General features: G+C 40.5%; 1 protein-coding gene and 1 non-coding gene across 2 annotated transcripts in view; one reads left to right on the top strand and one right to left on the bottom strand.

The window, feature by feature from the left end:
* Nucleotides 1-26953, bottom strand: part of NRCAM (neuronal cell adhesion molecule) — a 321909-nt gene that overhangs the window by 130360 nt on the left and 164596 nt on the right. The window lies entirely within an intron of this gene.
* Nucleotides 14668-14739, top strand: TRNAC-ACA (transfer RNA cysteine (anticodon ACA)). Its single transcript has one exon. It is a non-coding gene; the product is annotated as a tRNA-Cys (tRNA).

Genomic DNA, 26953 nt, shown 5'->3' on the forward strand with positions numbered 1-26953 from the left:
GGTGGCAGAGTGGAGGAGAAAGAGAAGAAAATATTTTAACAGGTAAGGATACATTTCCGCTTTTATAACTATACAGATTCCAATGTAGGAACGAAAAGTCATCAGCAGTAGTAACAGATGCAATCTTCAAATGAAAATCAGTGTGAAAACCAGTGGTTCTGGAACTCTGCTGCTCCTCAGAGCCACCTGAGATGATCTGAAGTCTCTCGACACCAGACTACACTCCTAATCAATTATGGCAGAAACTCGGGGGTAGAACCTGGTACCAGGGCCCCCATGTGCTTCCATCCATTTGGAAGGATGCTGGGGTGTCCAGCTGGCTACCGAGGGGCTGAGGGAGGGATTATTATCCATCACCATAAAATGCATGTAAAAGCGCCCCAGTGGCAAATGTGAGGCAGGAGGGAGGGTATCTCTAGAGAATTCAGGAAAGATCATTCTAGAATGGCTGCCCAGCTTGTGGGCTGCTCTGCCCACACTAGCTACTACTTTGATAAAGTTGGCAGCTTTTTTCTTTCACCATGCAAGGGCTTGATGCAGCGAAGTTTAAGAACCAGTGTTTTTAAACACTCATCTGTTCCTGACTCTCTAAGTAAAGACTGGTTTTTTGTAATCAAGTTTAAAGTTGTCTATGACAAATGAACAAAGAACATGACAATATTATAAGGAAGTTGGTTTTACTGATTTCATATCACAATTAAGTTTGTGGTAAGAGCTAAGTTTTAATGGTAGGGGGGTTGGTTTTAACATTTCAAATCATCAGCAAAAGACGATCATATGTCTTTCAAAAGACCTAATAGCTGAAGCCCTAGGTATTGTGAAAATATGATTTGTCTGCTTTGCAGTCGAGCAGAGAGAGGACAATGACACAAATCAATATAATATTAGGAAGAAAGTGACTGGTGGCCCAATGATGTACAGATCAAGGACTGGCACGGTAGAAAGAATGGAGCAATCCATGCCAGTTCAGCCAAAATGGAAAGTGGCATGTGTTGTTAGCTTTACAGCATTCCTTCCAGGAAGGAAAAAGAGCAGGAGATGGAAACTGAGGGATACATATAAGAAACAGAATAGCTCAATTTGGAAAAAGTAAAAAGAAAAAAAGGCAATGGATTTGGAAAAGGAGGTTGGGGCTACTTCTGGGAGGATCATGCATGTCGAAGTTTGAGGTTCTTGGGACACGGACTGGTAGCTTCTACCGTGGTCTCACTTGACCTTTCCGCAGGGTGTGACACTGTTGTTCACTCGTCGCCTCCCTTTCTGTGCTTCCCTCCTTTGGGAGTCACCACGTCCTTTACTTTCTAGCTCTCTGATGACCTTTCCCAGTCCCCTTTAGACTTCTCTTCCTCCATTCATCCTATATGTCTCTCATTTCCCAAACTCGATCACGTTTCTTAAAAATCTCTTGTCCCAGAATTCTGCTCCCATGTTTTCCTTTCTCATCCTCCAAAAGTACAGTGTTTGAACGACCTTTTGTGCCTGGACTCTAAGCTGGATGCTGTGCGCCATCTGTTATTCGATCTCCTTCTTGCCCCACCTTAAGGAGCCATCAGGTTCAGTTGAATCTCTCTAATTTTCACCTTCTCTAGGTGGTACCACCCACCTGGGTACCCTAAGAGTTCTAAATACGCCTCCTGCCTCCAGCATCATGACCCTCCAATCCATTCTCCACACAGCTTCCAGAGCATCATTCCAAAATCCTGGTCACGAGACTCCACTGCTTAGCTGCCTGGGGATCTCACGGTCATGTTCAGATGTTCCACTTAGCACAGGCAGCCCTGAGGATCCTACACCAGCTCACCCGACTCACAGCTTATACTGAACTGCACCTGTTGGTTTCATGGTCTGTCCCCAGCAGGAGCTTCTCACAGACACAAACGGGCATCTATTAGAAGCCCACCATCCTTTACAACACTCGTTTCCAAGTCTGTTTCTGCTGGGAGCCTGTCAGCGCCTCCCAGGGGAAGGCAGGAAATCCTTCTTGTTCTGTTTGCGTCTCTCGCACTTAGCGTGGCGCCTGGCACATAATTAGCACTCCACTGAATGAGCGAGTGGCTGATCAAGGTCCTGCAGTAAAAGGGCTCATTCATCTCTTTACTGAATGGCTGAAGCAGCAACGTGAACATGAGGCTGGGGTGAGACTTTGAGGGAAGAGAGCGACGCTCCTAGGAAGAGTCAGGAGTGTCAATGCAACTGACAGATGGTGTTCATTAACCTATTAAATTTATCGGCTTGTCTGGCTCGACCATCTGAGCTTTAAGTCCACCTAATGGCTCTGTTCCTGTCTCCTGCCTCAGTTCAGTCATTGGAGACCAGGTCACATGGTGCCTTCCACATGGCTGCAAAAAATAACCCGTCTCCCACCCTTCGTAGTCACCCCAGTACGTTCCTTTAGAGCAACACACTCTATCACTAATCCTCCCAGGAATAGCTGTTAACATTGAATTGAAAACTAATATGCATTTATCCACAAATGCCAGCACTGGCTCTGTCAGGGGGGACTATCAAGGAATATGTGATCACTTTCAATCTGTTTCTAAAAAAGGCTTTACAGTAGGTTTCAAGGTGGACATTTGAGCTGATCAGTTCTTCATCTAGAGAGAGACAACAGATTCCCAGCTTGCTCAGAAAAGACAATGGATTTCCCAGGGATAACAGAGTAATTGAGAGAAAGGGAGGGATTTACACTGTCATTAGATATCTTCTGAAATGCAGGTCCAAAGTGGTCACAGGGATGGCTTCAGTGAAACTAGTGCCCTGGATGCTTCATAGATAAAACTGTCTAAAAGATTAGGGGGCTGGTAACAAAACTCCCTTGTATATAATTATCACTCACTAAATTCTGTCAGGAGTTAGTGATATCATGAGAAGAGCAGAGATGGATTTTTGTCTGTGTGTGCAGGCAGTTCTACCAAAAACTCCATCCAACTCCTTGAACACTTTCCACACGGTACCCTGGGAAGCTCAATACTCATTCTAATCCTGCCACAGTGGCTCCTCCCACGAAGCTCCCCTTACAGAACTGGCTTCAGAACCAAATTAAAATCCACACAAGTTCTGTTCCTTTAAAACACAGGTCAGCAACTTTTTCTACAAAAGGTCAGATTACATGAATAAATATTTTTGTTTTTGCAGTCCACAACCCCCCACTCCATTCCAACAACTTAACTCTGGTAAAACTGTGTAAAAGCAGCTCTTAGATGATACTCAACAAACGGAGGAGGCTGAGCTCCAACAAAATGTTATTTTTTATGGACCCCGAAATTTGAATTTCATAAAATTCTTGTATGTCATGAAAATTGGATCCTTTTAATTTTTCCAAACATTTAAAAATGCAAAAATGCTTTTAAACTCGCAGGATATACAAAAAGGCAAAGGGCTATTTCATTAGTTACAGTTCACTGCTTTAGAGTAATGTTTACCATGCTTACCCTCAAAGGTAGAATGTTGGTTCTTAATGACATTAGACCATTTCAGGAGTCAAATTCAACCTCAACAGTGAAAATGATGCTAGAGATTCAACGACGTGGTTCCTCTGAGCAGGACAGCACTCACTGAGACAAACTAATAGGGATAAAACAGGAAGAGTAAAGCAAAAGGCGGAGGAGGGGAAGGAGGAAGAAGAAGAAGTGGAGGAAAAGGGGAAAAAAAGATGAGCAGAAGGAAACAGAGAAAAAAAGGAAAGGCGGGCGGTGGAAGAGAAAGTATTTCTTGAGTGATTAACACATATCAAGTGAAAATGTTAGTCCCTTAGTCATGTCCGACTCTCTGATTCCATCGACTTCCAAGCCCCCCAGGCTCCTCTGTCCATAAGATTCTCAGTCCCTCCTTCAGGGGGGTCTTTCCAACCCAGGGATCCAACAGGGTCTCCTGCATCGCAGGCAGAGTTTTTTACCATCTGAGCCACTACAGAAGGACTAACGTATCAAACATTCTCCTAAAGACTTTATGTGCCTTATTTTATTTAATACTTCCAACTCCTGTGAAGTAGGCATTACTCCCATTTCACAAACAGCCATTCAGTGGCAAGACCATGATTCAAAATCAGATCTATGTCCCTCCATGGCCCATACTCATTCCACTCCACTGTGGTATCTACAGAATCAAATATGTCATTTTTATCACTTTTAGGCACTTCTTATTTAGTGAGATTCTAGTACATTGAGGCTTTTTACTTTTAGTTTTTAAATCTTCAGAAATCGCATGTAAGAAGTTTTTGTAGCTTCTTAGAAGTTTTTGTAGTTTATGAAAAACCATGAGTTTTTTTCATTCAAACTCTTTACTAGTACATTTTTTCACTTTTAAATGCATGCATTAGCAAACCTAGACAGTATATTAGATAAACCTAGACAGCATATTAAAAAGCAGAGACACCACTTTGACCTCAAAGGCCCATATAGTTAAAGTTATGGTTTTCCCAGTAGTTATGTATGAATGTGAGAGGTGGACCATAAAGAAGGCTGAGTGCCAAAGTATTCATGCTTTAGAATTGTGGGCTGGAGAAGACTCTTGAGAGTCCCTTGGACTGCAAGGAGGTCAAACCAAGCAATCCTAGAGGAAAGCAATCCTGAATGTTTATTGGAAGACTGTTGCTGAAGCTCCAATACTTCGGCCACCTGATGTGAAGAGCTGACTAATTAAAAGACTCTGATCCTGGGAAAGACTGCAGGCAAAAGGAGAAGAGGGCAACGCAGGATGAGATGGTTATATAGCATCACCAACTCAATGGACAAGAATTTGAGCAAACTCTGGGAGACAGGGAGGACAGGGGAGCCTGACCTGCTATACCCTACAGGATCACAAAGAGTCAGACAGGACTTAGTGATTGAACAACAATTAGCAATGGTTACTCAATAGCACATGGAAAAATGTACATCAGTATAGAATTATGGAACCATAAAGTAAGCTAATAGATTTATGTGTCTCTAATGCCAGTTTGCATAGATTAAATAAGAAACATTTATTTTTAGCTCACTTTACCAATTCACACATTTATTGTATTCCCCTATCTATCATTAATAGATAGATTCATTGGAGACATGAATCCTTTCTCAGGTTAGTAGGCAATTTAAATTACATTAGAACCTGTCCACTCTCTAAATGATTCTCAGGATCAACTTAGCCATCAACATCTATGAGTCTTTCCAAGAACAGTTGGGAAAGTGTTTCCCCTTACCATAAAGATACCATATAACTCACCATATGGGCCATCACTGCTGATTTTGATACAAGTGTAACTTGCCTTCTTTGGGAGGAGAAGGCTTATGATTTAGACCCTGGGTCTCTGTTATTGCTTGTAATGGTTTTTCCCCATTTCTATTGTGGAGGGAGACAATATAAGAGGTGGTGAAGGTCAGTCTGCTTGGAATGAAATCCCAGGACACTGAGGGGCCTTCCTGAAGAAGACACACCCACCTCCATATCCCCTGCCTCTTGTTTGCAGAAAAGCTTTGGCCTTCTTGGCCCTTCTCTGAGTCGCAAAGAGTAAATTTAATCAGAGAAGTGAGAAAAATGGAGAAAGAGAGGACAACAGTCAACCAAAACAAATTAATAACAGCCATGAATAAAGTCAAGGACCTTTACTTCCTCCTCAAAGGCCATAGATAACACTCTGAGGAGTTGCATCTTTGGGTTGTTCTGCAGACACTTAAAACCCCTATCTAGTGGGAGAAGCTGACTACATGAAGGCCATAAATAGCTGGAGCCTGTGGATTGATAATGCTGACCCCTGTGAATTGCTCTGTTACCTGCCCATGTTAGGTGATAACATTTTATGGCTGGACAGTCTCTGCAGATACCAGACACCAGGTTCCAACTGTGTACATTTACACATGCATGCAGACACACACATTTCCCACATGTAAATGTCCAATCACTTGGCGTGATCTCTGAATCAACTAAGCATGTGTCCAGCATGCCCACCATGCCTGTAATTGTGACACCACGTAAGCCAGTTGTTAAACTGCACTGATAGATGAATTGTGCTTGAGCTGATCAGGCACCCTGCAATGCCCACTCCTAACCTCCCTTTTAAAATCCCTTCTCTGAAAGCCACTGAGGAATTTGGGGTTTTTGAGCATAAGCTGCCCGTTCTCCTTGCTTGGCCCCATGCTGGATGCTGCCTTCCAATAACTGCTGTATTTCCTTCACCATAATTCGGTGCCAGGAGATTGGCTTTGCTGCATGTCTGGCAAGTTCAGTTTGGTGACAGGAAAAGCACCTGTAGTGAATTGGGTTGGGACTTGCCTGAGACAAAAGTTATCTAGGACTTAGGATGGTTACAGGACATAGCCTTCTGTTTGAAATAAAAATGCAGAATTACCACTGGAAATATTGGAATAGTACAATTAAAGAAATCTGGCTTTCCATTTAAAATTATACATATACTGCCAACAATGAACAGAAAAAGTACAGATTCTCTGCCTCTCAGTGCAGTTATTTAAGTACCTGACAGATGTTTGTAAGGTCTTTGTCTGACTCATCTTTGTTTCTCCTCTTAGGACTAGCAGTATCAGTCAGGGTAAGCACATAGCAGGCACTCAAGAAATGACTGCTGAATTAAACTGCATCAACAGCTAAGTCACAGAAATTAAGGCTTCAGAGTCTTACCTGGGAATTCCTCACTAACAGGGATTTTGACCTGTTGTAGTAAAATTCTTCTAACTCAGTGGTTCTCTAAGTGTCGTCTCCAGACCACCAGCATTGGCTGGGATCTGGTTAGAAAAGCAAGTTCTTGTGACTAACCCACAGCCTCACTGAGCCAGAAACTCTGAAGGTGGGAAGAATCGGTATAGCAATAAACCCTTGGTGATGTTGCTACACACTAAAGTTTGAGAACCACTGTAATTTAAACTAAACTAAAATAAACTAAAATAAAAATGGTATTCTGGAGCTCCTTCTTTCCTGAAAGGAAGGCCAGGAAGAAGAAGGGATGCATTTCCCACATAGGGGGCAAATCTATGGTGTTAATAAACATAAGGACTTCCCTGATGGCCCAGCAGGTAAAGAATCCAGTTGCAATGCAGGAGACACAAGAGATCTGGGTTGAATTCCTGGCTCAGGAAGATCCCCTGGAGAAGGAAAAGGCAACTCACTCCAGTATTCCTGTCTGAGAAATCCCATGGACCGAGAAGCTTGGTGAGTACAATTCCTGCGGTCACAAAGAGTCAGACACAACTGAGCACACAGTACAATAAACATAAATTTGGAGGGTTCTAGGTAACAGGTTGGCTTGTACATTAATCTTGTCAAATTTTGAAGACTCCATTTCATCCCAAAGTCTCAGAGGTCAACATTCAAAGGTCACTTGAGCCACAAACTACCGAACTTCTCTGTCCTAAGTAAAAAATACTACCACTTTGTTTAACTCACTCTTCTTCAGCTTTCTGTCAGCACAGCGCCTTTCCTATCTGATCCCAAAGCTGAAAACCATCTCTCTCAAACATTTAAAAAGAAATCAATTATGTCCTTAAAAAGTCGAATCAGCAACCATCAGTGTAGGACAGAGTAGGGTCAATGGAAGAGAACAAAGCAGGCATTTCAACTCTTTGTGATGACAACTGTCTAAACATTTCTGATGGATTTTGTGTGGTAATGTTTTCCTGAATGGCATCTTCCAGAAGTTAAACAATAAAGAATTAAAGTCAAAACTTGAACAACACTAATCAAAGAAAATGAACTGTAATCGTTTTGAGGAAGCTGAATTGCATCAACATTTGAGTATCCATTATTCCTTTCATCATTTCAGCATTGTACACTATCATTATCTATTCTTTCAGGGTTCTGAAAAGGCTTTAGAATCTGCTGATTGTCAGTCACTAGCTACCGGATGCCACAAAGCTCTGCAACACTACTGGACCATGGCAAATGTAAAAAAGATAGTTAACTACTGCAAATAGCACTTCTGTTGCCAGATAAATGGCATTACAAAGCTGGACTTATTGTGCACATCTGGGCACTTTCTGAAAGCAATCTGTACATGAGCATGAACAAAACCGCCTGGGATTAGCCACATTTCCAATGGATCCACAGAGAAAACTGGCAGATTCAGGATCAAGTTGCTCAGCTGTTGGCAGATGAAATACACAAGATCAAAAGAAAAGAGCTGTGTTTCTGGGCAACCCCCTCTTCCATATACCTCTAATCTAACACCAAATTAATTGGTATACATGAGTGTTTTGAGTTAAACCTGCCATGGAAATATTTTATTATTTCCTACATTTACTTTGGATAAATATTATTTAATTTGACTCTCTTCTCAGTAATTAAAAATGCAGTATCTCAAGGGAAAATAAAATTAGTTTCATTATACAAATTATTTTTGAATTAAATATAGCCAGATAGCAAGCAAATGCTCAGAAGTCATAAGCCTGATGAGACATAATTAGAAAATCAGAAATTAATACAATTTAATGATTGGCATAACAATGTAGAGAAAGATAAGCTGATTTCAAATAGTTTATTTCTCAAATGTGTCTTTCTTGATAGTTAAACATGGGTCACAAAGACTGGTTAGTGACAGTATCAATAGTGTTTTGGTTAAAAAAAAGTTTAAGATTTTATTTTTTACAGCAGTTTTAGGTTCAAAACAAAATTGACAGGAAAGTACAGATATTTCCCATGTATTATCTGCCCCCACACACATATAGCCTCCCCTGTTATCAACACCCACCCCCCTCCAAGATGATACATTTGTTACCTGTGATGTACCTGCATTGATACATCATAGTCATTCAACTTCCATAATTTACCTTAGGGCTCATTCCTGGTGTTGTACCTTCTATAAGTTTGGATAAATGTATAATGCCATGTATCCATTATAATATAAAGAGGAAGTATTTTCACTGCCCTAAAAAAAAACCTCTGTGCTCTGTTTATTCACCTCTTCTGTACAATCCCGACCCCGCGCAACCACAGACCTTTAACTGTCTCCGTAGTTCTGCTTTTTCCAGAATCCTTGAAATCATAATATGTAGCCTTTTCTGATTGGCTTCTTTCCCTTAGTAATATGCATTTAAGTTTTCTACATATCTTTCCATGATTTTATAGCTCATTTCTTTTTTGCCCTGAACCATGCTATTGACTGGATGTACCACAGTTTATTCATCCATTCACCTACTGAAGAATATCTTAGTTGCTTCCAAGTTTTAGCAATTATGAATAAAGATTCTATAAATATCTGTGTGCAGGTTTTCATGTGGATAGAAGTTTACAACTCCTTTGGGTAAATACCAAGGAGCACAAGTGCTGGATCATATAGTAAGAGTATGTTTTAGTTTTGTAAGAAACCACCAAACTGTCCTCCAAAGTGGCTGTACCATTTTGTATTCCCACCAGCAATGTATGAGTTCCTGTTGTTCCACAACCTCATGAGCATTGGATGCTCTCAGTTTTCCAGAGTCTGGCCATTCTGATAGTTGTGTAGTGGTATGTTATTTCTCTAGATGGGTTTTTTTGGTTTCTTTTTTTCAACTGAGGTATAAGCAAAATACATTATATTAGTTTCAGGTGTACAACATAATGATTCAGTATAAGTGTGTGTATGTATATATATATATATATATATTGCAAATCAGTGTCACAATAAGTCTAGTTAACATCTGTGATCATCAATAGTTACAGGGTTTTTTTTCTTGTAACAAAAACCTTTACAATCTCTTAGCATTTTTCAGATATGCAATACAGTAGTATTAACAATAGTTGCCATGTTTTACCTAACATTCCTATGACTTATCTTTAACCGGAATTTTGTACCTTTGACTCCCTTCACCTATTTCACTTACCCTCTACCCCAACTTCTAGCAACCAATCTGTTCTCTGTATTTATGAGCTTTTAAAATTTTAGTTACTTTTTAAGATTCTACATGGGCGATCATATAGCATTTGTCTTTCTCTGTCTCATTATGGTATTTAGCATAATACACTCAAGGTTTGTCTATGTTGTTGCAAATTTTCATTCTTTTTTATGGCTGAATAATATTCCTCTGTGTGTGTGTGTGTGTGTGTGCGTGTGTGTGTGTAACACAGTGGTCCAGTTTTCCCAATATCACTTGTTGAAGAGACTGTCATTTCCCCATGTAACTTTTTGGCTCCTTTGTTGTAAATTAATTGATCATACATGCATGGATTTATTTCTGGGCTCTCTGTTCTGTTCCATTGATCCCTACTATACTGATTGATTTCCTATAGCTTCATATTTTGAAAATGGGAAGTATGATGCCTCCAGCTTTGTTCTTCTTTCTTGAGATTGCTTTGTCTATTTGGGGTATATGGTCCATGCAATTATTTTGTTTTAATTTACATTTTCCTGATGACAAGATGTGAAGCATCTTTTCACATGTTTGTCATCAGCATATCTTCTTCAACGTACCACCAGTTTTTAAATGTATTTGTTATATATGTATCTATTTATTTGGTATAAATGAGGACAATAATCAAAGTTCCTTTTGCCCTTGCATGAAACTAATGCACCATTACACATTTTTAAAGAGGAAAGGAGGGGGTGGGAGGAAATGAAGAGACACAACTTTTCACCCCATAAGAGGAACTGAAACCTGATTATACTCTTAAACTAAAAATATTTTTTAAAAGTATCTGAATTGTAAATAGCTATAATTTTCTGAAAGATCCATTTAGTCCTGTAAAAAGAAGATGACTGGAATCAGGACATCTTTGTTCCAAACTAATGGTCTCAAACTAAAATGCTTAAGGGGGCCAAGTAGCTGAAGAGTGAATCTGCCCAGCAAAGGACTAGAGACTCAGGCCCTGCTTTCTGGGCAGCTGAGCGCCTGTTACCAACTCCAGCAGACTGTTGTCAGGGAAATACAAACCCAGTGTTGCCAGACCACTTGATTTGTTTTTAAAGGCAGAAATACAATTTTTTTTAATATAAAAGCCAACTGTTTTAAAAGTGGCCGTGACTCACTTAAAAGTACTGTGTATTTCTGTGTAGCCCCAAGAATCTGGGGCTAAAGATGGTATCCAAGGCCTCATGCTGTCTAGACCCTGAGCTGCTACCAAGTACCTATGGGTCTTCTTTGCACTGGTTCCTTACCTGAAAAACACATGTCCAAGTTTTTCTTGGCACCAGATGCCTATTCTGGTCCTTTTATACAATACATTTTTTTTTTTTCTTTTTTGGTGAAGAAATAGTTTAGGAACTTTAGTTCTCAGTAAGTTAGAATATTAAAATAATAACATCCGAAAGAACAATCTTAAAATGCTGATGCAATTTGAGTCTTGGAAAACTGATCAATTCATGACAGTGATTTATTTACAGAAATGTGTGCTATTAAATATGACACATTCACTTCAGTGAACCATCACCAGACAACTAGGGATGTGAAAGAAGTTTCCATTTTTCAAGAGACAGTACTTTCTAGTGGTTAAGAAAATATAAATGCACTGGAACCAGCCTCATCTGAGTTGAAAGCTGAGTCCCCCACTTACTGTGACCTACACAAAGTCCTATAGGTCTATATGCCATTTTTACTCATCTGTAAAAATGGGCACCACAGTTCCTACCTCATAGGGTTATTATGAAGGTTAAGTGAGTTAGTGTAGCGCTTAGAACAGTATCTGACACAGAGAAAGCATCTGACACAAGAAAGAATTAGCTGCTGTTGATATTACCGGTGTAAAACACATTAATAGCTAAATCCATTAACCTCCTACTTGACTTAGCATTTTACTCTAATATCTTAAAGAAATTTAACCCAATCTTCATCCCATCAAGGCTAAAATCAATGGACTACCTAAACAACTCCACTGGCAACTTGTAAGTGAGGCCCTAACATGCCACAATTCACAGAAATCTAACAGAGGTCAACACAGGCACCGCAGGTCAATGCAGTGGAACAGGGGCCATTCGAAATCAAAGAGTGTGAACGCCTCATCCTTGGTTTCCACCCCCTTGTGATTAATTACAGCAGGACTGTCTCCACCAGCCAGCTGTATCCTAGCTCACAGGCCTGACCCCAGCCGAGGACTACAACAGCCTAATGAAAACTGTGCTTCTAATTGTCCAGCGGGTGATCCCGGCTTGGCTAAGAAAGGCTCTTTTCACTCCCCTCCTTTCTGATTAACTAGATGGCTTTATAAATCCCCTTAATAAGTTCATTTGTGTAACCCAAGGCTTGCTGCCCTTCCTTCCTGCTGCTAAGAGGGCTCAGCTGCTTATCTTTGGATGTGACCCATCAAAAGAGAATTGCTGAATTTTTTTAATCTGCTAAATTGACAAGTACCACTGATCTCACATCTCCCCCAATTTAGTAATTGTTCAGTATCATAAAGGAAATCTACATGCAGGCAGCATATTGACAGACTGGTATAAATCTTTTCCAGTTTATAAAAATGTCCTTAATGATTACCTCATAAACAGTGAATTTGATAACTAACAGGTCTGTGTAAGGTACCTAATATTCACAGAGATCTTGATCATTTCTAAATGGTTTCCATATGTATCATTTCATTTAGCGCCCCCAGCAACACGGTGAGGTAGTACTATTATTATCCTCATTTTACAAGCAAAAAATTTGAGGCACAGAGAGGTGCAAAATACTGAACCTGTATCTTACACAAGATCACATGACCACTGAGTGTTAGAGATGGGCTTGATTTCAGGTCTTCTGCTATTAAATCGAGTGGTGTTTCCATTATGACAAGCGTGCTAATGATGTGGGGCTGTCTTTCAGCCCCACAACTGTCCCATTACACTTTGTCCTGCTCCATCTCTGCAAACTGTATTTCCATGCTCCTTGACCAACTATCTTTCCATGGGGTTTTCCTTACTGGTGGTATTTGTGGGCAATACCGAAGCATAATAGAGACGGAAGATTATTTCTTCTGATTCAGAACAAGGCAGCTGATGGCAGCTGCTGAAGCAGCAGCAGGACTGGTACAATTCTGGACTCCAGCAGCCTGGGAAGGCCCAGGGCTTTCTTATAGGTTCCAACTCTGGTAGAGAGAACACTTCTTGAGTAGAACCAATGTCAAGTGTTTCAACCCACCTGCAGCAGCAAGATCAAGTTCATGGGCACCAGCCCAGGCAGGTTAGCTACTTCTGACCTTAGGAATCACCACTGCTTGCTTTTTGCTCCTTCAACACCACCCCGCCACCCCTGTCTCTCTCTCTCCCCACTCCCTCTTTTTGGAGCTCCAGCCCTTCTAATACATTCCCTTGTTTGCAGTATCTAAAGTGGCTTCCTGTGCTTTCCTCCTCTTATACAAGTATATCTGCTAGGCGGTGACACCTTGGGAGAGGGATAAAATGCAGAAGGTATGGCCCTCACCATGAAGAAACCTGCCATCTCTCTGGGTAACAGAACTAATATGTTTAAACCAAGAGTAAACAGGACAAAAGCAATACAGTCAAGGGTTCACACAAATGGCATTCAGACCCTTTGTGCGATGGGAAAGCTCTTGGGTATTTCAGCTCTAACTTGATTTGCTGGGCAAGGAATAGAAGGTGTACTTGTGTTTTTCCTTCAGCTCACAGGCAGGCCTGCTCTCAGCTGGTCCAGAAGTAGCCCCACATGCAGCCCACCCTTCGGTCCTTCCAAATCACTTCCTCCTTTCTGTACTTCCTGCCCTGAAGCCATCCCTGGTGCCAAGTGGTTTGCCCCATTTGTTCAGTTTCCTGTTCATTAACTTCTGGCTCATTAGAACATTAGCATCCCTGAAATCCACATTTGCATCATCATACAGAAGCAACTTTTTGTCTATAGCTAACAAGGGCCACAATCACTACCCGTACATAATTTGGGACAGAACTAGTCTTTACAACAGAGGCTGAGAGTGGAAGAAAAGTGATTCAGTGATGGCTAGACTTTCACAGTTTCATCCTCTATTAAATCTACTAATTTCATTTTTCTCTCCCCTAAAATTGAAGAATTCTATATCAATTGGGACCGAGCTGTTCTTTTTTTCAATTGAAGTATAGTTAATTTATAACATTGTGTTAGTTTCAAGTATACAGTAAAGTGATTCAGTTATATATATATACACACACACACACTTATACATATATATTTAGATATATATATATTTTTTTTCAGTAGTCATGTACAGATGTGAGTGTTGGAACATAAAAAAGCCAAAGTGTTGGACCATTCTTAGCACCAAAGAATTGATGCTTTTGAATTGTGGTGTTAGAGAAGACTCTTGAGAGTCCCTTGGACTGCAAGGAGATCAAACCAGTCAACACTAAAGAAAATCAACCTTGAATATTCATTGGAAGGACTAATGATGAAGCTGAAGCTCTAATACTTTGGCCACCTGATGCAAAGAGCGGACTCATTGAGGAGACCCCGATGCTGGAAAAGATTGAAAGTGAAAGGAGAAGAGGGCAGCAGAGGATGAGATGGTTGGATGGCATCATGAACTCAGTGGACATGAACTTGAGCAAGCTCTGGGAGATAGTGAAGGACTGGGAAGCCTGGAGTGCTGCAGTCCATGGGGTCACAAAGAGTCCGACACAACTTAGTGACTGAACAACAACAAAAATATATACATATATATTTTTTCAGATTCTTTTCCAATATAAATTATTACAAAATATTGAGCAGCATCCCCTGTTGTATACATTAGGTCCTTGTTGTTTACCTGTCTTCTATACAGTAGTGTGTATACATTGATCCCAAATTCCTAATTTGAGACTGAGTTTAGACTTCCCTGGTGGCTCAGATGGTAAAGTGTCTGCCTACAATGCAGGAGACCCAGGTTCAATCCCTGGGTCGGGAAGATCTCCTGGAGAAGGAAATGGCAACCCACTCTAGTATTATTGCTTGGAAAATCCCATGGATGGAGGAGCCTGGTAGGTTACAGTCCATGGGGTGGCAAAGAGTCAGACACGACTGAATGACTTCACTTTCACTTTTAGTTTATCTTTAGAACAACAACTACTCTCTACTGAGGGCTTACTCTGTATCTGGTGAAAGTGAAAATGAAAGTCGCTCAATTGTATCCAACTCTTTGCGACCCCATGGATAAACAGTCCATGGAATTCTCCAGACTGGAGTACTGGAGTGGGTAGCCTTTCCCGTCTCCAGGGGATCTTCCCAATCCAGGGATCAAACCCCAGTCTCCCACATTGCAGGCAGATTCTTCACCAGCTGAGCCACAAGGGAAGCCCTGTGAAGCCCTCCTAAACTGAGTGTTTACCCATTTTGCAAATGAGGAAAGTGAGGCCTACTGCAGTTAATTGCTTCTGCATTTTCCTTACTTGTTACTGACAAAGTCAGGACTCAGTGTCTGACCAGGCTATCTGACTCCTGAGTCTGTGCGCTTGAAGATAACCTTAAACTGTCTGTTTCCATGGATGGAGAACAGCATTGTGACAACCACCCTAGTGCCTCTGTCGTCAGCATCCTGCACCAGGGGCCAGCATCATAGGACAGAGCCTCTTTAGGGCTCAGAGGAGAGGCCCGCAGGCGGGGCTCCAGAGCAGCTCAGCTCTTCTCTGCTTTGCGCTCTGGAATTCTGCACATGACTTTGCTTGAACAGGGCTCCTCTAGGCCTGCTTGCTGAGGGAGTGCAGGGAGCTAGCTCAGTCTTCGTGGAGGTAGTTTGCAAGAAGCAACATTACTTCCATTTCACTGGGTTACTGGTAGAAATGAGCACTTCTGCCTGATGCTCTCTGGCACACTTCAAGGCCTTTAGAAGGAGGGTAGAAACAAGACAACGACTCAGGGAACCATGGGTTTCCGAACAATGGGCCTCCTTTTATCCCTATAACCAATGCAGTAGGCTGGACCAACCACATACATTTTAAGTAAAGACCCTCGGTCCTCAAAGAAATTTTTATCCCTATAACCAGTGGATGAGGCTGGCGCTCTGTAAAACCTCAAGGCTGGGAAAGTTTCTCTCTTCCACCTTCAGTCGTGTCCCTTTTCTTACAAAGGCGCTAACTTTTCTCTCTCCCCTCAGGTATCTGGTATCCTGGTGTCTTTCCCACTCATGCGTCCGATACTTGATTGAAGCAGTAGCAGCTCAGTAAACACAGCAGTGAGTTAAGGAAACCAAACTCTAGCAGGAGAGGTTTAGGTATTAGCCGGTAGGCTGGGGAATGTTTTTAAGAGAGAAGGGGACGATGGGAGACTCGTAGCATCCTGAAACCACTCCATCAATCCTGCATCTAGGGTAAGCCCTCAGGGTGATGAAGGTTTTTTATTGTATTGACAGGAAACACACTGGCTTCAACATTTGTGCCACAAAACCCAGAACCAGCAATTGGGAGACAGTTAGGAACACTGCTCTGATTCTTATAGTGGATTTTACAACTAGCAAATTAAATGAATTATTGAAAAAAAAAAAAAACCCTGTAAAAATAAACAACGATAATCCCCCTCCCCAAGTAATCTGTTTCCCTCTACCATTAGAGGAACTGCTGTGACTTTGGCATGATTATTATTATTTATATCTCAAGCGATGCTTTATTTTAATCCAAAAGAGAACACTAGGCAAAAAAACTGAATGTCTTTGAGCACAAGGGTCTTTACTTAAAATATATGTGGCTGGGCTAGTGAAGAGCCTCCTCTGTGTCCCTGCCAGGCATTAGTCACAAGCCAAATAAATGCCCAATCAGTTTTTGTAAACTTATGATTCGCTTTCATCCCAACAAAGCCCATGTTTGTCACTAGGATTCCTGCTTCTCCGGCTACTGGTTAAAGATCAGTGACATACTTCAAAGATTTGGGGAACAGCGTCTATTCTTTGCAAAGAACATTTGTTCTCTAAAAAACAAATGCTAGATTTGTTCATGTGTTCCAAAAAATGAGAGGGACATTTCTTTTGATTGTTTTCCAACTCCACCTCTGCATTTAACAATGGAAAGCCACAATACCCTTAGGTCGCGTGAGCAGAGAACGTGTGAGTCAAGTTCTAAACCATGACATAGAGGAACTCTGGGAAATTGGAAAAGTGAAGTGAAATTTATTCAGCTAATGACATAATTGGGCAAAGGGCTGATCTTCAAATTTTTATAAGTCTACATTCATGAATTCATTCACTGAGCAAATTAAGAACCTCCTACATGCCTGCCAGTATTTTGGTGCAGTGGCACTAGTGGTAAAGAGCCTGCCTGTCAATGTAGGAGACATAGGAGATATGGGTTCGATCCTGAGGAGGGCACAGAAACCCCCTCCAGTATTCTTGTCTGGAGAAGCTCAAGGACGGAGGAACCTGGCGGGCTACAGTCTAGGGTGTTGCAAAGAGTAGGACAACATGGAGTGATATATAAAAATATATATACACACATTTATTATATATATTATACATATATATTCTTTTTCAGATTCTTTTCCTTTATTTAGCCTACCAGGCTTCTCTGTCCATGGAATTCTCCAGGCAAAAATACTCCAGAGCAGGTTGCTATTCCTTTCTTCAGGGGATCTTCCCGACTCAGGCTCAAACCTGGGTCTCCCACATTGCAGACAGATTCTTCACTGTCTGAGCCACCAGGGACGCCTCTATCTTTTATTACAAAATATTAAGTATAGTTTCCTGTGGTATATTCTAGGTCCTTGGTGGTTATCTATTTTATATATAGTAGTGTGTATATATCCACGCTACCCACAGGACTGGAAAAAGTCTGTTTTCATTCCAATCCCAAAGAAAGGCAATCCCAAACTGCTGCACAATTGCACTCATCTCACATGCTAGCAAAGTAATGCTCAAAATTCTCCAAGCCAGGCTTCAACAGTATGTGCACTGTGAACTTCCAGATGTTCAAGCTGGATTTAGAAAAGGCAGAGGAACCAGAGATCAAATTGCCAACATCTGCTGGATCATCAAAAAAGCAAGAGAGTTCCAGAAAAACACCTACTTCTGCTTTATTGACTATACCAAAGCCTTTGACTTGGCTTTGGATCACAACAAACTGTGAAAGATTCTTAAAGAGATGGGAATACCAGACCATCTGATCTGCCTCCTAAGAAATCTGTATACAGGTCAAGAAGCAACAGTTAGAACTGGACATGGAACAATAGACTGGTTCCAAATCCAGAAAGGAGTATGTCAAGGCTATATATTGTCACCCAGCTTATTTAAGTTATGTGCAGAGTACATCACGAGAAATGCTGGGCTGGATGGAGCACAAGCTGGAATCAAGATTTCTTGGAGAAATATCAATAACCTCAGATATGCAGATGACACCACCCTTATGGCAGAAAGTGAAGAAGAACTAAAGAGCCTCTTGATGAAAGTGAAAGAGGAGCGTGAAAAAGCTGGCTTAAAACTCAACATTCAGAAAACTAAGATCATGGCCTCTGTTCCCATCACTTCATGGCAAATAGCTGGAGAAACAATGGAAACAGTGACAGACTTTATTTTTGGGGGCTTCAAAATCACTCCAGATGGTGACTACAGCCATGAAATTAAAAGACACTTGCTCCTTGGAAGAAAAACTATGACCAACCTACAGAGCATATTAAAAAGCAGAGACAATGCTTTGCCAACAAAGGTCCTAGTCAAAACTATAGTTTTTCCAATAGTCATGCATGGATATGAGAGTTGGACTACAAATAAAGCTGAGTACCAGAAAATTGATGCTTTTGAACTGTGGTGTTGGAGAAGACTCTTGAGAGTTCCTTGGACTGCAAGGAGATCCAACCAGCCATCCTAAAGGAAATCAGTCCTGAATATTCATTGGAAGGACTGATGCTGAAACTGCAACTCTAGTACTTTGGCCACCTGATGGGAAGAACTGACTCATTGGAAAAGACCCTGATTCTGGGAAAGACTGAAGGCAGGAGGAAAAGGGGATGGCAGAGGATGAGATGGATGGCATCACCGACTCTGTGGGACATGAGTTTGAGTAAACTCTGGGAGTTGGTGATGGACAGGGAAGCCTGGCATGCAGTATTCCATGGGGTCTTAAAGAGTCGGACACGACTGAACAGAACTGAACTGAGTGTGTATATATTAGTCCTAAACTTGCCATACGTTATAACTATTGGTTTTATTTAAACAAAAGTTTGTGTATTTATCATGATCATTCTGTAAAAGTTATCACTGAGATAACTACAATCTAAGTGGGTGGGAGGTTTACGAGTGGGTAGTTTTACTGGATGTTGATTGCAAGATTAGTGGGACAGGATCCCTCTGGCCAAAAAAAAGGTAACTTCCCTATGCAAGGAATTCTACTACAATAATCTAATGATAAGGTTTAACTGTTCCTTCTTTCAGATTTTCAAGCTATTTTCCAAATCCTTCTATTAAAATGCAAACACAGGGTTAGGATGGGAAGGGAGCAGGGAAAAGAGGGGAAGTCACATCTAAAGCAGAGGCCAGGTCATCTCTGGGAAGCAGTAGAGCTGGGTGCCTTCGTAATCCTCTGTGAGTAAAACATGGCTTTTTGGGTTCCTGTGGAAGAGCTCTGGGAGGGAAGAGGCTGGATGAGGGGTGGTGATGACAAGGTACAGACAACAAACCTTCATCATGACTATTTCTGTTAATGTTGATGTCATACCTGTGAGGAAACCACACTGACACTAAAGTTACAAGAACTTCTTTTTAGATATAATCAGCCTCACAAAAGACAGCAACACCACCTTGAAGCAGGCAAGCTCCCCTAACATATTAGACTGTTTAGCCTAGAATGTAGCACCCACATATTCTATCCGACATGCATGAACGTGGGCTGGATATTTAGCACGGCAGGTGCAGTGTAACAACCTTGATAGCATTTAGATTTATTATTTGATAGAATGGGCAGCAGGGTAATAGCTTTGACCTCCCTATGAGGCCTTGTCTTGTACACAAAGCACACTGACCAGAACTCCCAAGGCCAAGGGCGTCCCTTCTTAACTAATCAAGCGTGCGGGTGGGTACCTCTTTTGTCTAAGCAGAGGCGTGGCGGTAAAGCACACAGGCTCTGGAATTAGACTCAACTGGTTTTTGAATCCTTATTCTACCATTTAACTAGCTGTGTGTCCATGGGTGATGATGAGGATAATACCAGGTCACTGAGAGGATGATAAGAGATAAAACGTGTAAAGTGCTTAGAACATGTCTAGCACTGAGCAAGCTTCATAAAAGATGACTATTATTAATAGTAGGACATAATGGTTTTTAGAATAGGTATCAATGTGCTGTGCTGTGCCTAGTCACTCAATAGAATCTGACTCTTTGCAACCCCATGGACTATAGCCCACCAGGCTCCTCTGTCCATGGGATTCTCCAAGCAAGAATACTGGAGTGGGTTGTCACGCTCCCCTCCAGGGAATCTTCCCAACCCAGCTCTCCTGCAATGCAGGTGGATTTTTTACCATCTGAGCTGCCAGGGAAGCCCAAAATCACTGGAGTGGGTAGCCTATCCCTTCTCCAGGGGAACTTCCCGACCCAGGAATCAAACCAGTGTCTCCTGCATTGCAGGCAACTGAGCTTCTAGGGAAGCCCTTCGGTCTCACTGGGAATATTCAATTCTACTGCTAAGATATTACTGTCTACATACAAATTTAATCCTTTCCAAAACATTTTTATAAGCATGAACAGGAAGAAAAGAAATGAAGGAGGGAAGGAAGGAAGAAACTTGATATAAAAAATTCTGCTGAGGGCATATTTTGATTATTCTCAGTTGTTTTTATAACACTATGTTAAGTTTACCTTATTAAATATTGAAGAAGGGCCATCACCATTGGGAAGACATTAAAATATATTATATGAAATTAAAATAATTTGTCTTTGTGGAATACAAGCATAGAAGATCCCAGATGCTATTTTTATAATAAACATCTATTTTACATAAAGGCCCTCATGTCATACATATATGCCAATAAAACCCAGAAATAAAGAACAAATACAGCCTTGGGTAAGATGGGACCCTTGGAGAGAATGGCTTGGTTCCACGTTGTGCTAAACAAGGAGCAGAGCAGTACTGTAACAGGACTTGGTGAAAGGGGCAGTTCAGAGAACCACAAGTGTCTTCCCTGGCTGAGGCACGCAGGCATAATAAAGTGACCAGGCAAAATTTTGCATCAGATCTAGTTTTACAACCTAGAATTTCTTCACTTTCTAATTTATTGTAAGTTTGACACTATGGTGCTGATTTTGTGGCACTGAATGGTTTTATGAATCAACAGTAGCTCCATTATAAAAAAGAATGCTCTTAAATTCACATACTTTTGAACAAAATGTAATACTATTAACTCAGTAACAGAAAATCTTTTTAAAAAGTAAATTTTGAAAATAAATAAATAAAAAGTAAATTTTATTTTACTTTACACTGTATTCAGGAAACAAAATTTTACCTATATTGAATGTCTATTTTCTATAGAATGAGGTTTCAGAGGCTCATAAATTCTCATTAAAAATAATTATTGAGATGAAATAATGCCATTTGCAAGCAACATGAATGGACCTAGAGATTAACATTCTAAGTGAGGTCTGTCATACAGAGAAAGACAAATACTATATGATATCTCTTATATGTGGAATCTAAAATACGACACAAATGAACTTATCTCTGAAACAGAAACAGACTCATGGACACAGAAAACAGTCTTGTGGCTGCCAAGGGGGAGGAGAGAGAGGGAGGAATGGATTTGGAGTTTGGGGTCAGCAGATTCAGACTATTAAACATAGAATGGATAAACAACAAGGTCCTACTATAGTTTATCCATATAGACATATATGAATATGTTTATATTTATAGCATATACATAGTTTAAATATAGCACAGGGAACTATATTTGGTATACTGTGATAAACCATATGGAAAAGAATATGAAAAATAATGTATTATATGTATAATGGAATCACTTTGCTATATAGCAGATATTAACACATCACTGTAAATCAACTATATTTCAATAAAATAAAATTTTAAAACATAATCTTAAAACAAATCTTTAAAAAAGAAAACTGCATAATGCTCCCTACATTCTATAAATAAAGGTAAACACATAATTACACTGAAGAAGTATACAAGGCACAGCTATGTATGCCAAGAAAAGAAAGGATAATTTTGATAAGAAAATTAATTTAAATTGTAAATGAACTATCTAACATCATTGGCACAGAATTCTATATAATTTGAACAATTCAAAAAGAGTGCTATTGTATATCCTAACAAACATTTCCCATTCCTTTTATCAGGAAGAAAATTACTGACAGATGATAAAGGTAATTTCATTGCAGATGCCAAAGGATATTACATGCCAGCTAGATTCAAAACAATGCAAGTAAGATAAGGAAAAAAAGAGGGTTTTTTCTTTCCACAGACAACATTTATAGAAATTAAATTAAGTGTTAGATAGTTATCCAGAAAATTGATTCCATGGCCCACATGTATGACCAATATGACTTCCAAGACAATAGGAACAAGAGAAGGACTGACCCCAGGCACCTGGGGGTCATTAGCAACAAAAGACTGGACTGGTTGAGCTATAGAAGGAAGCAAGAAGGGTGACGCCATGGCATGAACATACAACCACTTAATAGCCCATCCCATGTTTTTGGGATAAATGAAAAGAGTACCAAGTCAGGTTTGGGATTTTTTTCTGCTTAAACTATACAAAAGAAGTAGAAGAGAAATTAGACAATTTTTCTATTTTTTAAAAACTACAATTCTTTTTGATTGATTGAAAAGAAGATGGATAGAGAGTGGGATGAGTTTTGATTAAGAAACACCTAGGAGCTCAAAAGAAAAATGTATGAACATATATTATGATTTGGGCATTTAAAATTATGTTTTGGGGCATTAATTATGCCAGAATGTGTCCATAAGTACACGTGAATTCCCTCTGTAGCCAATGTATCACATTAGGACAGTATTTCTGAGACCTGTGATTCATCTTAACACATGCCCCAGGGCTACATTGCCTTCCATCTAGAAATCAGAAAGAATTATTAAAATGGAAATATTTCATGTAAATACCATCTCAATCATTTGGCATGTGTCTAAGTGGTCACCCTTTACAAACAGCGACCACAGGACAAAACAAAACATAACAAAACAAAAAAACACCATGAACATAACAACAATGGGAACAAAACCATGGAACTCTTTCCTCTGACACTGGACTCAAATCTGTATGCTCAGTAATAATGACATATTATCCCATGTTACTGCTTCAGAACTGTTTCCAGTGACCCTGGGGAATGCTATGCACAGTTTTCCTTCACTTTTGCCCTTGGCAAAATTTTCTTTGTCCAGATCAGTCTTTGAGAAAGTCATTTCAGTCTGAGTTGTGTACATTCTAGGTCTGTGGGTTAATAGGAGTTTTTGACCTTTTGGTTTCTACGGCCAGTTCATCTCTTGGAAGCAATTAATGGTGTCAATTCTCCTCACATGTGGCCCATGGGCAACTACCCATGTTCCTTCTTCAAAAACAAAATAGTGTACTCGTTCTGAGGACAGCCTGGGAAGATCAGGTAGCAATGCTGCCAGCCCTCTGAGGCCCAGGGCTGTGCCGCACCTAGGGCAGAGATGGCTCAATTAAGACTGTCTTCATGGAATCTTGGAACAAAAGATCCACTACATTTAATCCAAACCATGAAAAGCAAGGGGCTGCCATTCTCAAGCATCTGCTGTTCTCCACTCACCAGCCCACAGCCTCTCTCCTCATTTAGGGATCTCAGTTCTCATGCATCCACCACAGAAACTTTGCTAATGGCTTTCCTCACCTTCAATTTGCTTTCATTAAATTTTCCTAAAGTTCCAACACCAAATTAACCTTCTTGAAACAATGTGGTTACATTTCACTTCTCACTCATGAACGTAACGGATTCATAACTGAACATAATTCAAACTCAGTACAGTATATTCACCATCAGACATGTTTCAGATGCAGTATAATCACAATGGAATCATCTATCTTCCTTTCAAAAGCAGCTCATCTGTATTTTCTATTCTGATTAGTAGTACCGCCATCACCCAGTCACTAAAGTCAGAGGTCAGGACTTGCTTTTCCTCATTACTCATTCCTTTGTTGGGCTGCTGCTGCTGCTGCTGCTGTCGCTTCAGTTGTGTCTGACTCTATGCGACCCCATAGACAGCAGCCCACCAGGCTCCGCCATCCCTGGGATTCTCCAGGCAAGAACACTGGAGTGGGTTGCCATTTCCTCCTCCAGTGCATGCAAGCGAAAAGTGAAAGTGAAGTCGCTCAGTCGTGTCCGATTCTTTGCGACCCCATGGACTGCAGCCTACCAGGCTCCTCTGTCCATGGGACTCTCCAGGCAAGAGTGGGGTGCCATTGCCTTCTCCCTTTGTTGGGCAGGTCCACTCAAATACACTGTAATCTGTCTCCTCTGCTAGGACCCTGGGTCAGGCTCTCTAGCTTCTTCTCACTTCTCACTCTTACTAGTTTCCAGCTTTCAACATCACCTGGCTATTCTATATACAGTTGACCGGGTACTTACTATAAAGTGAGGTCGCTCAGTCATGTCCGACTCTTTGCGATCCCATGGACCATAACCTACCAGCTCCTCTGTCCATGGGATTTTCCAGACAAGAGTACTGGAGTGGGTTGCCATTTCCTTCTCCAGGGGATCTTCCCGACCCAGCGATCGAACCCAGGTCTCCCGCATTGCAGGCAGACGCTTTACTGTCTGAACCACCGGGGAAGCCACTTATTGTACACTAAGATCTAAACATGTGACTCCCTTACTCCAAATCCTTAAGTGGAATCCCACAACCTACCCCAAACTCCTGGTTATCACTGGCCTTCATGGCACCTCCAACTTCCCCACCTTCAACCAAACCAAGCATTCCAAATATACTCACCACCAGGCTTCTAGTGTTATCTACCCTCCTTGGAATGTCCTTCTCCACATCTGCCTAGAAGATATCTACTCAACTTTGATGTTCCTTTTCAAGGATTTTCCTGATGCCATCATGCAGAGTTGTCACATTTGCCTTTACATCACCCTATACCTTTATATGTACATATACACTCACGTAAAGGTATATGTATATATCTTATTTTTACCCTTTTGGGACTAATTACACTATATTACAAAAATTGTGCTATATACCTGTCATATATAGTATAGCTTGCCTGCTACTCTGAGCATGTCTGAAACACAGCAGCTCATGGGCAAATGAATAAATATTTATCCATTCATAAAAAAAACAAAGGGACAAATAGCTCTCCAAAGCCACTTTCAACCACATCTTAGGTCTACTTGCTGCATTAAATTGGTTAACTTATTTTGTCCTTTGACTGTGCAAATGCCAAGCTTATCTCCCTTCCCCCTCAAGACTGCCATTTCCCCCACTGTAATGTCTACCATTTTCAATTTAGTGTTTCCGAACTAGTTTCAGAATCATTCTTCTTTCAATGATCAGTTCAAGTTCAGAGCAGCCATAAACCTTAGTCAGCCTCCCAGTATATAAAGGTCACCACTCCTTTGAACTCCCAGGACACTTTTAGCCTATTTCACACATTTAACAGTCAGTAATGCTCCTCCATGCTTTCTTTACACATGCATACCTAGTACATACATGTCTATGTGATTGGTTGATTTATACGTATGTCACTAAAGAATATGAGCCATGGAAGGGCCAGAGTCATATCTTACAATCAGTCAGTTCAGTTGCTCAGCCGTGTCTGACTCTTTGCGACAATACAGTCTACATTTTCAGAACTCACAACTCCCTTTACATAAGAAATGATCAATAATCTTTAATAACAAAGATGGTTATCCTACAGGCACTAAACATAGGTCTCAAAAGTTAGTATTTCATTTGTATTAATGAAACCCAAATAACTTCAGAATAAACTTCAATTTATTGGTGAAATATTGGTGAAATTCTAGGTTCAAGTATGGGCAGCAGTCTCATGAGTCTTTCAGTGGTGATTCTACACTACTTGTGCAAAGCTGTGTTTGACTATCAGTTGAGGGAAATCTGTTGTATAAAGTTTTACTATTGCTTCCCCTTTATAACAAAGATCTTTCCATGTTTCTTCTGTGTGTATTGAATCAAGTCACCTACATTTCACTAATAAAAATAATTTGGACAGAATCAGCAAGTCTGTTGCAAGACAGACTGTTGAATTCTACTTCTTCATTGAACTTCAGGGTTGTTCTACAGATGAAAAATCCTAGTGTCCAAAGGTTTTTTATTTGATTGTTTTTCAGAAAAGTGAAAATTTTATTTGCCATAAAGCTGCTCCAGGTAGCCAACAACTACCAGCAATACATGGGGAGACCCAGAGAGAAAATTTGGGGTGACGTTCTCTCTAGGGATGACTTCTGGTTTTGGTATAAAACAAGAATTCATACAACTCTACAAATATTTACAGAGCATGAACTCAGTACCCAGGATGGTGCCAGAGGCTAAGATGTGTTTATTTTTTCCTACTCCTCTAGGTAAGAAAGTTTCCTATTATTTTGCACAATAAATCAACTTGAAGACTTTTCTTATATTCAAGAAAGCATATCTATAGTTGAATTCTCTCCAAGAGGGGAATATTACATAATGAAGAAATACAGGACACTTAGAACTTAGACCAATACGTTTTCCAGGTCATTTGAAGAATTTGAATATGGTAGTTCTGTCTAGCTATATTTGTCAAATTCTTTCTATTTCTCAGATTTCTTTGCCCCAGGGAACAAGAAACTACATTAATGCCATGTTCTCTATGCTTACTGACAAAAAAAATAAGTAAGAATTTGCAGGATCTGTTTTCTCTGTGCCCCCTCCCCATGTGGACTGTTCTTTGCCTTCCACCCTCCCCTTTCATAACCTGTTCCTATGGCCTTTTCTTTACTGGGCTAACAGCTTCTGTCAGCAAGGCTTTTATTCAGTACAGTATCAAAAGCTTTGCAGAAAAACGGATTAATCATGTTCGCCGCTTCTCTTTGTCTACCCCTTCAATTCTTTTAGGATTCAAGCTAACCAGGGAAATGCATGTCTAATCACAAATGTCAACTCTCTCTTAGGCGGTTATTTTGGTGCATTTCTCTTTTAAACATATCATATCATTAGAGATTCTCTGAAAATCAAATAAGA

This window comes from Muntiacus reevesi, chromosome 6, assembly GCF_963930625.1.
Source record: "Muntiacus reevesi chromosome 6, mMunRee1.1, whole genome shotgun sequence".
NCBI classification, from domain to species: Eukaryota; Metazoa; Chordata; class Mammalia; order Artiodactyla; family Cervidae; genus Muntiacus; species Muntiacus reevesi.